The sequence below is a fragment of the Oncorhynchus masou genome, chromosome 6 (genome assembly GCF_036934945.1).
Source record: "Oncorhynchus masou masou isolate Uvic2021 chromosome 6, UVic_Omas_1.1, whole genome shotgun sequence".
Lineage (NCBI taxonomy): Eukaryota > Metazoa > Chordata > Actinopteri > Salmoniformes > Salmonidae > Oncorhynchus > Oncorhynchus masou.
Window position 1 is genome coordinate 28,337,511 of NC_088217.1, and position 13,670 is coordinate 28,351,180.

At 41.6% G+C, this 13,670-nt stretch overlaps 1 long non-coding RNA gene across 2 annotated transcripts; it reads left to right on the forward strand.

Moving 5' to 3' along the window:
• Positions 1-1,152: 1,152 nt before the first annotated feature.
• On the forward strand, positions 1,153-13,547 carry LOC135541826 (uncharacterized). Of its 2 annotated transcripts, none has more exons than XR_010456000.1 (2): positions 1,153-3,023; positions 7,771-13,547. It is a non-coding gene; the product is annotated as an uncharacterized LOC135541826 (long non-coding RNA). The 2 variants fall into 2 exon arrangements; XR_010455999.1 differs by having other exon boundaries at positions 1,153-1,323.
• Positions 13,548-13,670: the final 123 nt, after the last annotated feature.

Sequence of the window (13,670 nt, forward strand, 5' to 3'; positions counted from 1 at the left end):
TGGGCCAAGATGCACGAGCAATGACCATTAGACCTATCGAAATCTGTCCTTTGGTCTGATGAGTCTAAATTGAGATTTTTGGTTACAACGGCCGTGTCTTTGTGAAAAGCAGAGTAGGTGAATGGATGATCTCCACATTCTGTAGTTCCCGCCGTGAAGAATGGAGGAGGAGGTGTGATGGTGTGGGGATGCTTTGCTTGTGACACTGTCAGTGATCTATTTAGAATTCAAGGCACACTTAACCAGCATGGCTACCACAGCATTCTGGTTTGCGCTTAGTGGGACTTTCATTTGTTTTTCAACAGGACAATGACCCAACACACCTCCAGGATGTGTAAGGGCTATTTGACGAAGAAGGATAGTGATGGAGTGCTGCATCAGATGACCTGGCCTCCACAATCACCAGACCTCAACCCAATTGAGATGGTTTGGGATGAGTTGGACCGCAGAGTGAAGGAAAAGCAACCCACAAGTGCTCAGCATATGTGGGAACTCATTCAAGACTGTTGGAAAATCATTCCAGATGAAGCTGGTTGAGAGAATGCCAAAACTGTGCAGAGCTGTAATCAAGGCAAATGGTGGCTACTTGAAGAATCTATATAACATATATTTGGATTTGATGAACACTTTTTTGGTTACTACATTATTCCATGTGTTATTTCATAGTTTTGATGTCGTCACTATTATTCTACAATGTAGAAAATAGAAAAAATAAAGAAAAACCATTGATTGAGTGGACGTGTCCAAACTTTTGACTTGTACTGTATGTTACAGTAAGATTGGATTTTTAGCATTTATAGCAACTGTACTGCAGGGGATAGAACGTAAGTTGAAGAAAATGTTGGTTTTGGTGGCAGCTGCAGAGGTATTTGGGAGCGAGACTAGACATCAGAAGAATTACAGGGTGTGTTATGTGGTTGTGTCCCATCCTTTCAGGTCAATGGCCTGAGGTAGGACTAAATAGATTTAAATAGTGGAGTAGGGTGGTGCTATTTTTTGTGTTGTGTAGATGGTAGGGTATTTTTTTATTTTTTTCAAGCAAAGTACAAGGGAGTTGTACTCCAGCCCAGTAGGTGGCGGTAATGCAACATGTATTGGATGCCAACCATCGTTAAACCTTATCGAAACAGCGATGTAGAAGGATGACCGGAAGTGGTAGGAGCTGAATCGTCAGATTTGTAATCACATTTTCGAGTGGGCTGATGGAAATGTTGTTTTCGTGGACCAGTGACCACTGTTTGGGAAGCTGTGGCTAGCGAACAATCGATGATAAACAATCAAATTTTACTCGGTGTGGCGGTGGTTCGGCTGTGCTGTGACTGTGTAAGATATAGTTGGAAATAGGGATGGAGAAGAAAGTAAAGCAAGTATGGAGCATGGTGGTACAAATAAAGGAGGGCGGTGTTGAGCAGCTCGACTGATCAAGCAGGGAAGTAGTGGATTAAAGGGGTGATAACAGGAGTTTCTGTGAGTGTTATATGTGTTATGTGAGAGCTTATGTACCGAAGCCTTTAAGATGCTAGAGGTTTGGGCATGTGGCAACAGCCTGTAAAGGGAAAAAGAGGTGTGGAGGGGAGTATTGGAAGTGTGGCATGCTGTACAACTAAAGTGCTGCAGCTGTGGGGGTGCTCATAGTGTGGCATATAGTTGGTGTGAGGCTATGAAGCAGGCAGTGGAGGTGTAACAAGTGAGAGTGGCAAGAAGGGTGTCATATGCTGAGGCAGTGAGGGTGGTCCAGGTCCAGGGACATACAGGTTCAAGGGAGAGATGGGTAAGGAGCATCTAGACCAGGGATTACGGGGCAGGTGGGAGGCGATATGTTATACATAGAGAAGAGAATGCTGGTGACGTTCATAGCAGGAGCTATCAATAGCAAAGTAGAGTCTAAAACAGAGAGGATTCAGCTAATAGTGAAAGCTGCTGGGACACATCTGAGTATGACAGGGTTGACATGGGATGAGGTTCGGATGATCTCAATTAGTGGAGTCATGTATTACTGGATCTTAGTTATGGTGGTAGTGCCACAATGGAATGCTTGAAGCCTGTTGACTAATGGCCAGCAGTTTATTGTAGATATGCCAGCTAAGCCTGATGTGATTTGTGTGCAGGAAACATGGCTCAAACCGAATGTGGCGTGTATCATACAGGGATATGTAGTGGTTTGTAGGGACGGAGATATTTGGGGAGGATGTGCCACATTCATAAAGCATGCACTTCCTTACAGGATGTTATGGAAAAGGTATTGAACAGGAATGTATGGAGGTGTGGTTGAGGGGGGTGGTAGTGAACTACTATGATACGTGTCAGATATTGGATTTAGAAGTGCTGGAGAGGGGGAAGGGCCAGGACAGAAGTAAGGTAATGTGGTGTGGAGATTTTAATGGAAATGGCCAAGTGATGGAAAATCTGATAGGAATGAAAGATCTGGTGTGCCTGAATGATGGCAGAGGGACCAGGATTGATGTAACCACAGTGAAAGAGTCTGCCTTGGACCTCTCTCTGGTATCTAGTGCGATGGCAGGAATCTGTGAGTGGGAAATATTGGAGTCGACGACAGTAGAGAGTGATCATTACCCCATAGTATGCACAGTAGGGCGGAAGGAGGAGGAGGTGTCAGTGGATGGAGTAGGCAGGTGGGTGTTTGGAAAGGCAATGTGGGATCAGTTTCGAGAGCTGAGTGAGCAGGTGATGGCTCAGGTGGATATGAGAGGGGATGTGGATAGTATGAATAACTGGGTGAGAACAGCATCAATGAGGCAGCTACTGAGGCTATACCGAAGAGTTCAGGGAGGAGGAGGAAGCAGTCCCATAGTGGACGGAGGAGTGTGGGGAAATGGTGAGGAGTAGGAACAGGGCATTTAGAGTACTGAAAAGGATGCCTAACTTCCAGTACGTCTGACTCAGTATAAGCAGGCCCAGGCCCTGGTGAGGAGGGCCGACTCTTTTCTCTGTATATATCAATGATGTCGCTATTGCTGCTGGTGATTCTCTGATCCACCTCTACGCAGAGGACACCATTCTGGGTACATCTGGCACTTCCTTGGACACTGTGCTAACAAACCTTCAATGCCATACAACACTCCTTCTGAGGCCTACAACTGCTTTTAAATGCAAGTAAAACTAAGTGCATGCTCTTCAACCGATTGCTGCCAGCACCTGCCCGCCTGTCCAACATCACTACTCTGGGCGGTTCTGACTTAGAATATGTGGACAACTATACATACCTAGGTGTCTGGTTAGACTGTAAACTCTCCTTCCAAACTCACATTAAGCATCTCCAATCCAAATTGAAATATAGAATTGGCTTCCTATTTCGCAACAAAGCATCCTTCACTCATGCTGCCAAACATACCCACATAAAACTGACTATCCTATCGATCCTTGACTTTGGCGATGTCATTTACAAAATAGCCTCCAACACTCTACTCAGAAAATTGGATGCAGTTTATCACAGTGCCAACATTTTGTTACCAAAGCCCCATATACTACCCACCACTGCGACCTGTACACTCTCGTTGGCTGGCCCTCAGTACATATTCGTCGCCAAACCCACTGGCTCCAGGTCATCTATAAGTCTATGCTAGGTAATGCCCCGGCCTTATCTCAGCTCACTGGTCACCATAGCAACACCCACCCGTAACACGCACTCCAACAGGTATATTTCACTGGTCAGCCCCAAAGCCAACACTTCCTTTGGTCGCCTTTCCTTCCAGTTCTCTGCCTCCAATGATTGGAACGAATTGCAAAAATCACTGAAGCTGGAGCCATATCTCCCTGTAACTTTAAGCATCAGCTGTCAGAGCAGCTTATCGATCACTGTACTTGTACATAGTCAATCTGTAAATAGCACACCCAACTACCTCACACCATATTATTACTTACCCTCTTGCACCCCAGTAACACCCCAGTGTTGTTTGATTTTGTCACACTGCTTTGCTTTATCTTGGCCAGGTCGCAGTTAGAAATGAGAACTTGTTCTCAACTGGCCTACCCGGTTAAATAAAGGTGAAATTTAAAAAAGGATAACTATCCGTCAGGCAAAATGGTCATGTTGGCATTGGTTCTTTGACACCACTGGAACGGTGACACCTGTGGGAGAAGTGTGGGGGATGAGTAGGGTCAGAAGTGAGTGATATTATCCAGTGTTGACGAGTGGGAAGGATGCGGCAGTAACAGATGAGAAGGCAGAGATGATGGCCAAAGCTTTTGTCAAAGTGCATAGCTCTGCAAATTTGGCAGAGGGGCAGAAGCGGAGAGGACGAGAGAGGAGAATTCTGGTGTGCTGGATAGGAGGGAGGATGTAATTGATTTGTTGAATGCACCATTTACCATGGCAGAGATGAAAAGGGCAATAGGTAAGGTTGGGTTAACTTCTCCTGGGAAACATTAGGTGTGCTATGTTATGTTGGCCCATCTTAGTGATGAGGCCCTGGATAAGGTATTGGGGTTCTACAACACAGTATGGGAGAAGGGGAAACTACCAAGCAGTTGGAAGGAGGCAGTAGTGGTACCAATCCGGAAGCCAGGGAAGGACCCAACGAGGCCAACGGCTTTAACATTACATGTATGTAAGATTATGGAACGTATTATTACAGAGAGGCTAACTTACTTCTTGGAGATCAGAGGGCTCGTATCGCCACATAAGGGTGGGTTCAGGAAGGCTCATTCAATTTGAGCTGTGTCTTTGATGTATGTATACTAGGTTTTTATTGCTGTCTAACATTAGCGTGGATATAATCTACCAAGCTAACATTAGCTAGTATGTGGACACCCCTTCAAATTAGTGGATTCTGCTATTTCAGCCACACCTGTTGCTGACAGGTGTATAAAATCGAGCACGCAGCCATGCAATCTCCATAGAGAAACATTGGCTGTAAAATGGCCTTACTAAAGAGCTCATTGACTTTCAACGTGGCACCGTCATAGGATTCCACCTTTCCAACAAGGCAGTTCATCAAACTTCTGCCCTGCTAGAGCTGCCCCGGTCAACTGTAAATGCTGTTATTGTGAAGTGGAAATGTCTAGGAGCAACAACGGCTCAGAAAACCGGATGCAGTCTATCACAGTGCCATCCATTTTGTTACCAAAGCCCCAGATTGGCTGGAGTGGTGTAAAGCTCACCGCCATTGGACTCTGGAGCAGTGGAAATACATTCTCTGGAGTGATGAACTGCGCTTCATCATCTGGCAGTCTGACAGTTTTTGCAGATGCCAGGAGAATGCTACCTACCCAAATGCATGTTGCCAACTATACAGTTTAGAGGAGGAGGAATAATGGTCTGGGACTGTTTTCCATGGTTCGGGCTAGGCCCCTTAGTTCCAGTGAAGGGAAGTCTTAAAACTACTGCATACAATGACATTCCAGACGATTCTTTGTGGCAACAGTTTGGGGAAGGCCCTTTCCAGTTTCATATATATATATATATATATCTGTAGATATGTATGTATAGATATGTATATATATATACATATATATATATATATATATACATACATATATATATATATATGTATATATATATATATCTATAGATATGTATGTATAGATATGTGTATATATATATAGATATGTATATATATAGATCTATAGATGTGTATGTATAGATATGTATATATATCTATAGATATATATATATCTATAGATATGTATGTATAGATATGTGTGTATATATCTATATATATATCTATATATATATATATATATATATATATACACACATATCTATATATATATATATATACACATCTATATATATATATATATACACATATCTATATATATATATACACACATATCTATATATCTATATACACACATCTATATATATCTATGTATGTATGTATGTATGTGTGTTAATTCAACCCATTTTGTGTATTTCTTCCTTTACTTTCCAAGTGCATGTCTGCAACACAAACTACAACAGTGTTTTCATTGTTTGTCAATGCACATTAATAAAATGTAAGTTTTATTTGATGTAAATTATTCATACTCATTTATATTTTACTATTAAACTGGTATCTACTTTCTTACAATATAAAATTAATCTGTAAAACAAATTGAGAGATTATTTGGATAAAACACTGATTTTGGTGAAGAACCATTTTTAAGAGTCCACAAGAGGGCGCACCAGGCTACACAACGAAAAGTTGACGAGCAACTAATTTTATTATTTTTTAAACCGGAACACTAACCAACTAGTCAATTATCTAGTAAACACTTCGGATACGAGGTTGGTGTCTGTTTTGAACAAAATGAAACGGATATATTTTGTAATTTAACAAAATAGTAAGGTGGGCAATAACTGGGCGGGGAGCGTATGCCGAAAATATTTTGCTCAACAGTTTATCAAAAAGCTGATAGTATTGCCACAGAAATGTCAAACATTCTACTTGCTAACCCGTTTTACTGTTTTACGACACCAATAATCACAAAACATTGATGGCTTGATCACAAGATAACACCGTTGAAGGTAATATATTTCTTGAAACGCTGTTGAATATGCCGGTAATACGGGGTTCCACGTCAACTATTGAGAGGAGTTGTGGGAGAGACGCACCAAAACGTTTATTTGTGGCGCAGATCGGTGCAACGGTCATTCAGTTTCGGTAGGCAATTAGATCTGGCATCGACACAGGGCTATCACGACTCCTACTTATATCAATCAGTACACGTGTAAGAACCTAATCATTACGAAACCTGTATTCGATCAAATAAGCCACAACATTTATACATACTTTTTACATTCTTCCTCAAACATAATGCTCTATACTAGTGGTTCCGAAACTTTTAATAGTCCCGTACTCCTTCAAACATTCAACCTCCAGCTGCGTACCCCCCTCTATCACCAGGGTCAGCGCACTCCCAAATGTTATTTTTTTGCCATCATTGTAAACCTGCCACACACACACACACTACGATACATTTATTAAACATAAGAATGAGTGTGAGTTTGTCACAACCCGGCTCGTGGGAAGCGACAAAGAGTTCTTATAGGACCAGGGCACAAATAATAATCAATATTTTTGTACTTTATTTAGCCATATTACATAACCTTACTTGTACATCAAAATTGTGAATAACTCACCACGGTTTAATGAGAAGGGTGTGCTTGAAAGGATGCACATAACTCTGCAATGTTGGGTTGTATTGGAGAGAGTCTGTCTTTTTCTACACACAATCTGTCCATGTATTTAGTTTTCATGCTAGTGAGGGCTGAGAATCCACTCTCACATAGGTATGTGGTTGCAAAAGGCATCATCAGTGTCTTGACATCACAATTTGCCAAGGCAGGATACTCTGAGCGTAGCCCCATCCAGAAATCTGGCAATGGCTTCTGATTAAATTCAATTTTAACAGAACCGCTTGTTGCAATTTCAATGGGGCTCTCTTGTTCAGATATTAGTAAGTGGACTGGAGGCAGGGCATGAAAGGGATAACGAATCCAGTTGTTTGTGTCATCTGTTTTGGGAAAGTACCTGCGTAATTGCACACGCAACTCACTCAGCTGCTTTGCTATATCACATTTGACATTGTCTGTAAGCTTGAGTTAATTTGCACACACAAAATCATACAATGATGGAAAGATCTGTGTGTTGTCCTTGTTTATGCAGACAGAGAAGAGCTCCAACTTCTTACTCAAAGCCTCAACTGTGTTTATTTTCAGCAAACTTAACCTGTAAATATTTGTATGAACATAACATTCAACAACAGACAAACTGAACAAGTTCCACAGACTTGACGAACAGAAACTCTGACATTCTTGTCTTGCAGGAAATCACGCACAGAACGAGCAGTTGGTGGCATTGTCATGCTGGAGGGTTATGTCAGGATGAGCCTGCAGGAAGGGTACCACATGAGGGAGGAGGATGTCTTCCCTGTAACGCACAGCATTGAGATTGCCTGCAATGACAACAAGCTCAGTCCAATGATGCTGTGACACACCGGCCCAGACCATGACGGACCCTCCACCTCCAAATCGATCCTGAGTACCGGCCTTGATGTAACGCTTATTCCTTTGACGATAAACGCAAATCTGACCATCACCCCTGGTGAGACAAAACCGTGACTCGTCAGTGAAGAGCACTTTTTGCCAGTCCTGTCTGGTCCAGCGACAGTGGATTTATGCCCGAATGCAACGTTGTTGCCAGTAATGTCTGGTGAGGACCTGCCTTACAACAGGCCTACAAGCCCTCTGTCCAGCCTCTCTCAGCCTATTGCGGACAGTCTGAGCACTGATGGAGGGATTGTGCGGTTCCTGGTGTAACTCAGGCCATTGTTGTTGCCATCCTGTATCTGTCACGCAGGTGTGATGTTCGGATGTAACGATCTTGTGCAGTTGTTGTAAAACATGGTCTGCCACTGCGAGGCCGATCAGCTGTCCACCCTGTCTCCCTGTAGCACTGTCTTAGTAGTACGGATATTGCAATTTATTGCCCTGGCCACATCTGCAGTCATCATGCCTCCTTGCAGCATGCCTAAGGCACTTTCACGCAGATGAGCAGGGACCCTGGGCATCTTTCTTTTGGTGTTTTTCAGAGTCAGTAGAAGGGTCTCTTTAGTGCCCTAAGTTTTCATAACTGTGACCTTAACCTCTCTGCGATCGTCCGGGACGCTAGCGTCCCACCTCGCCAACAACCAGTGAAATTGCAGGGCGCCGAATTCAAAACAACAGAAATCTCATAATTAAAATTCCTCAACCATACAAGTATTTTACACCATTTTAAAGATACACTTCTCGTTAATCCAGCCACAGTGTCAGATTTCAAAAAGGCTTTCCTATGAAAGCAGAACATATCATTATGTTAGGTCAGCAACTAGTCACAGAAAGCATTCAGCCATTTTACAACCAAAGAGAGGTGTCACAAAAAGCAGAAATATAGATCAAATTAATCACTAACCTTTGACGATCTCCATCAGATGACACTCCTAGGACTCAATGTTACACAATACATGTATGTTTCGTTCGATCAAGTTCATATTTATATCCAAAAACCTCAGTTTACATTGGCGCCATGTTCAAAAATGCCTCCGAAACATCCAGAGAAATTGCAGAGGGCCACATCAAATAACAGAAATACTCATCATAAACTTTGATGAAAGATACATGTTTTACATAGAATTAATGATAAACCTGTTCTTTATGCAACCGCTGTGTCAGATTTCAAAAAAGCTTTACGGCAAAAGCACAATATTCAATAATCTGAGAACAGCGTTCAGCCACAAAAGCAAGCCATAGCCGACAAATTGTGGAGTCAACAAAAGTCATAAATAGCATTATAAATCTTCACTTACCTTTGCTGATCTTCGTCGGAATGCACTCCCAGGACTCCCACAAGAAATGTTTGTTTTGTTAGATTACGTCCATATTTATGTCCAAATACCTCCGTTTTGTTCGCGCGTTTAGTTCACTATTCCAAAGGCACAATGCGCAAGTGCAAAATCCAGATGAAGAGTCAAAAGAGTTCCATTACAGTTTGAATAAACATGTCAATCGATGTTTACAATCAATCTTTAGGGTCTTTTTTATAACACAACAATAGCGTATTCATTACAGAGGAAAAAGAAGGAACGGCGCGCCCGCGTGACCACGCAGTAAACAACTGATTGGCCTCAGCCTAGTCCATTTGTTGAAACAGCTCTTATTCGACACCCTTCCACAAAAGAAGCCTCAAACAATTTTCTAAAGACTGTTGACATCTGCTGGAAGCCTTGGGAAGTGCAATCTGTTCCCATAGACACAGCATATTGGATAGGCAATCACTTAAATGAAACTACAAACCTAAGATTTCCCACTTCCTGGTTGGATTTGTCTCAGGTTTTCACCTGCCATATGAGTTCTGTTATACTCACAGACATCATTCAAACAGTTTTAGAAACTTCAGAGTGTTTTCTATCCAATATTACTAATAATATGCATATACAGTGGGGAAAAAAAGTGTTTAGTCAGCCACCAATTGTGCAAGTTCTCCCACTTAAAAAGATGAGAGAGACCAGTAATTTTCACGATAGGTACACTTATTAGCATCTGGGACAGAGTAGCAGGCAGTTTACTCTGGGCACCTTATTCATCCAAGCTACTCAATAATGCTCCCCTGTCACCAAGAAGTTAATTGCCTACCGTCTGTAAGCTGTTATTGTCTTAATGACCGTTCCACAGGTGCATGTTCATTAATTGTTTATGGTTCATTGAACAAGCATGGGAAACAGTGATTAAACCCTTTACAATGAAGATCTGTGAAGTTATTTGGATTTTTACAAATTATCTTTGAAAGACAGGGTCCAGAAAAGGAATGTTTCTTTTTTTGCTGAGTTTATATATTTTTCAAATGACAATCACGTTTTTATTTGGCGTTCCGCCGACGGCATTGCAAGTACTACCTGCTCTATACCATTTTACAGGTACAACGACTTGTGTACTTTACAGATGGTTTGTTTCAATGAAATGCCAATTATCCCAAAGTGAGCAGTCTGCACTGCTGGGCAGTGAGATTGTTTTGGGAGATATGTAAGATGGGAGGGTATTCGCGCCTTTTATTTTCTTCTCTCCATTTGGGCAATTTTGTTTGCTTCTCTTGTTTCATCACCACTTTTCACTACACCTCTCTTGTGGGCTGTCTCTCTCTCCTCACACTCACATTCTCTATCTCGTTCCCTCTCTCATATCCCCCTGTTTCGCTCAGCTCAGGCGTCACAGTTTGCCTTCTAGGACCCTTTTCCTGGAAACGGCCCTATGGCTGAGGCCACCTCGGGGCAAGATGGGAAGGAGTAGGGGGAACAGGCATATTCCTGCAAATCACATGGTACAGGAGGTGCCTTCACTTCTTGTCTTAAATTAGTTCAGCTTGTGGTCTACGATGTGGTTGAGAGATAAATGGAAGCATGGAGTACAGTGGGCGATTACCCTGATATGCCAACTACACATATGTGTCCATCCTGCCACAGCTTTGTGTAGTATTTCTACACCACTGTTTTAGTTAGATTCGTTATGTGTATCAGCCTGCCCCACCCTTGTGAGTTCTGGTGTTCTCTGCTTATCCTGTCTCCCTCTCTCCAGCCCCCTCATTCCTGCCAGACCCTGAGGATCACGTGACCTCTGTATAGGTTTTCCATAAATTCCTCACATTCAACCAATGGGCATCCAGTATCACAACCTTCGGTTTCCCTGTTACCTCATTCCTGCCTGCACGTGTGCATTCTTCAGTCTCTCTCCCTATAGGTCAATGTATAGGCTAATCTATAGTTCAAGGCCAAGCAGTACCTCGCACAATGCACAGCACACTGTATTGCTGATCAGGCACAGGTTGTTGGAAGAGTATGTTGTCAGAGAGTGAGACATTACATGTGAAAGTTTAGTCCATTACATTAGTCCTCAGAGGCCCTGATGAAACAACATATAGAAAACATCTTTCATCCTGGTGTCAACTATAGACATGTTGGCCTATCTATTATTCGCTGCAATGTATTTTGTTTGTATATCACAATGAAATTCATATAATTAATGTATAGCTCTTATCTGCAGCCTATTCACACTGCTGTTTTTTCATGAGCTTTTTATCTTATAAAAAATCACACTTCCTGTGTTCTTTACTTGCTGTTTGTTTAAACTTTTTCCTGACATTTCTGTTATGCATGTTGTTTTCTGTTTTAATTTGATACATTTATTTTACAGCTGTGTTTTATCAGCTGGTGAACACTTTCAATATCTTAATCGCTTAGTACAATTAGTAAAAATGTAAAAAAATCATACAGACCCATATGCAAACATACCATAATTTGCCAATATAACAGATATTCTACATTTCTTAATCCTCCAGACCAGGTATTTCCAAACTGTGGTACGCGCAATGCTGTCTAGGGTACGCCAAATAAAAATGTGATTCACTTTTAAAAAATGTATTTTTTCTTCACATTTTCCAACAGTATATTTATATTTTTCAACAAGTGAGTTTTTTCTCTCACCTGAGTAGCCTCGTTTCACTGCCAAAATAAAATACAATTATCTAGTGTTCAGCGAAATAACAACACAATGTCAAATAATTAACCTAGTCAAATAATTAACATCCAATCACATTAACCATTACTCTCTCACGGGAAACCTTCACTCATAAGCAGACATTTATAAACGAAACATGACCATTTGAAAAATAAGCCACAGGGTTTTTTTGAGCGAGAATAAAGGTGACTTTCGAGTAGTAAGACATGTATAAAAGCAACAGATACCATTAAGAAGGGGCTAGAAGCGTCTTATATGATGAGCTACCGAGTAGCTAGGACATGTTATTATATTGGACTTTGAGGTCTTATTACATTCATACATAATACCACAAGAGGATCTGAAGGAAGCTGCTCCTGCGTTGTCTTGGCTGTGTGCTTAAGGTCGTTTTCCTGTTGAAAGGTGAACCTTCGCCCCAGTCTGAGATCCTGAGCGCTCTGGAGCAGGTTTCATCAAGATTCTCTGTACTTTGCTCTGTTCATCTTTCCCTCGATCCTGACTCGTCTCCCAAGTCCCTGTCATTGAAAAACATCCCCACAGCATGATGCTGCCACCACTGTGCTTCACCGTAGGGATGGTGCCAGGTTTCCTCCAGATGTGACACTTGGCATTCAGGCCAAAGAGTTGAATCTTGGTTTCATCAGACCAGAGAATCTTGTTTCTCATGGTCTGAGAGTCTTTAGGTACCTTTTGGCAAACTCCAAGCGGACTGTCATTTGCCTTTTACTGAAGACTGGCTTCCGCCTGACCACTCGACCACAAAAACCTGATTGGTGGAGTGCTTCAGAGACGGTTGTTCTTCTGGAAGATTCTCTCATCTCCACAGAGGAACTCTCGAGCTCCCTGACCAAGGCCCTTCTCCCCTGATTACTCAGTTTGGCTGGGCGGAGAGCTCTAGGAGGAGTCTTGGTGGTTCCAAACTTCTTCCATTTAAGAATGGACATTCAATGCTGCAGAAATGTTTTTGGACCCTTCCCCAGATCTGTGCCTTGACACAATCCTGCCTTGGAGCTCTATTGACAATTCCTTTGACCTCATGGCTTGGTTTTTGCTCTGACATGCACTGTCAACCATGGAACCTTATATAGACAGGTGTGTGCATTTCCAAATCATGTCCACGGGTGGACACCAATCAAGTTGTAGAAACATCTCAAGGATGATCAATGGAAACAGGATGTACCTGAGCTCAACTTCTAGTCTCATAGCAAAGTGTCTAAATACCTTTGTAAATAAGGTGTCTGTTTTTTATTTTAATACATTTGCAAAAATTTCTAACGATCTGTTTTCCCTTTGTCATTATGGGGTATTGTGTGTAGATTGAGGATTTTTATTTATTTAATCCATTTTAGAATAAGGCTGTAACAAAACAAAGAAATGGAAAAAGTCCAGGGGAATACTTTCTGAATGCACTTGTATTTACTTTTTTTTTTAAGTTATTCATGTCAAATTCAAACACTCATTTATAATAATGTACCTAATATTGCATAATAATGTACATAATGTTTATAATCAGTTTATTTGCAGATATTTTCAAATAAAGTGTTATAATATGTTATATACTCCCATTACCACAATCATACTCTAGTTTGAAAATATAATATAGGCCATCAATCAAAGGCAAGATAACTAGTTGATAAGAAATGTATAAAATACATGTTGTCTTCTGAATGCCTCAGCA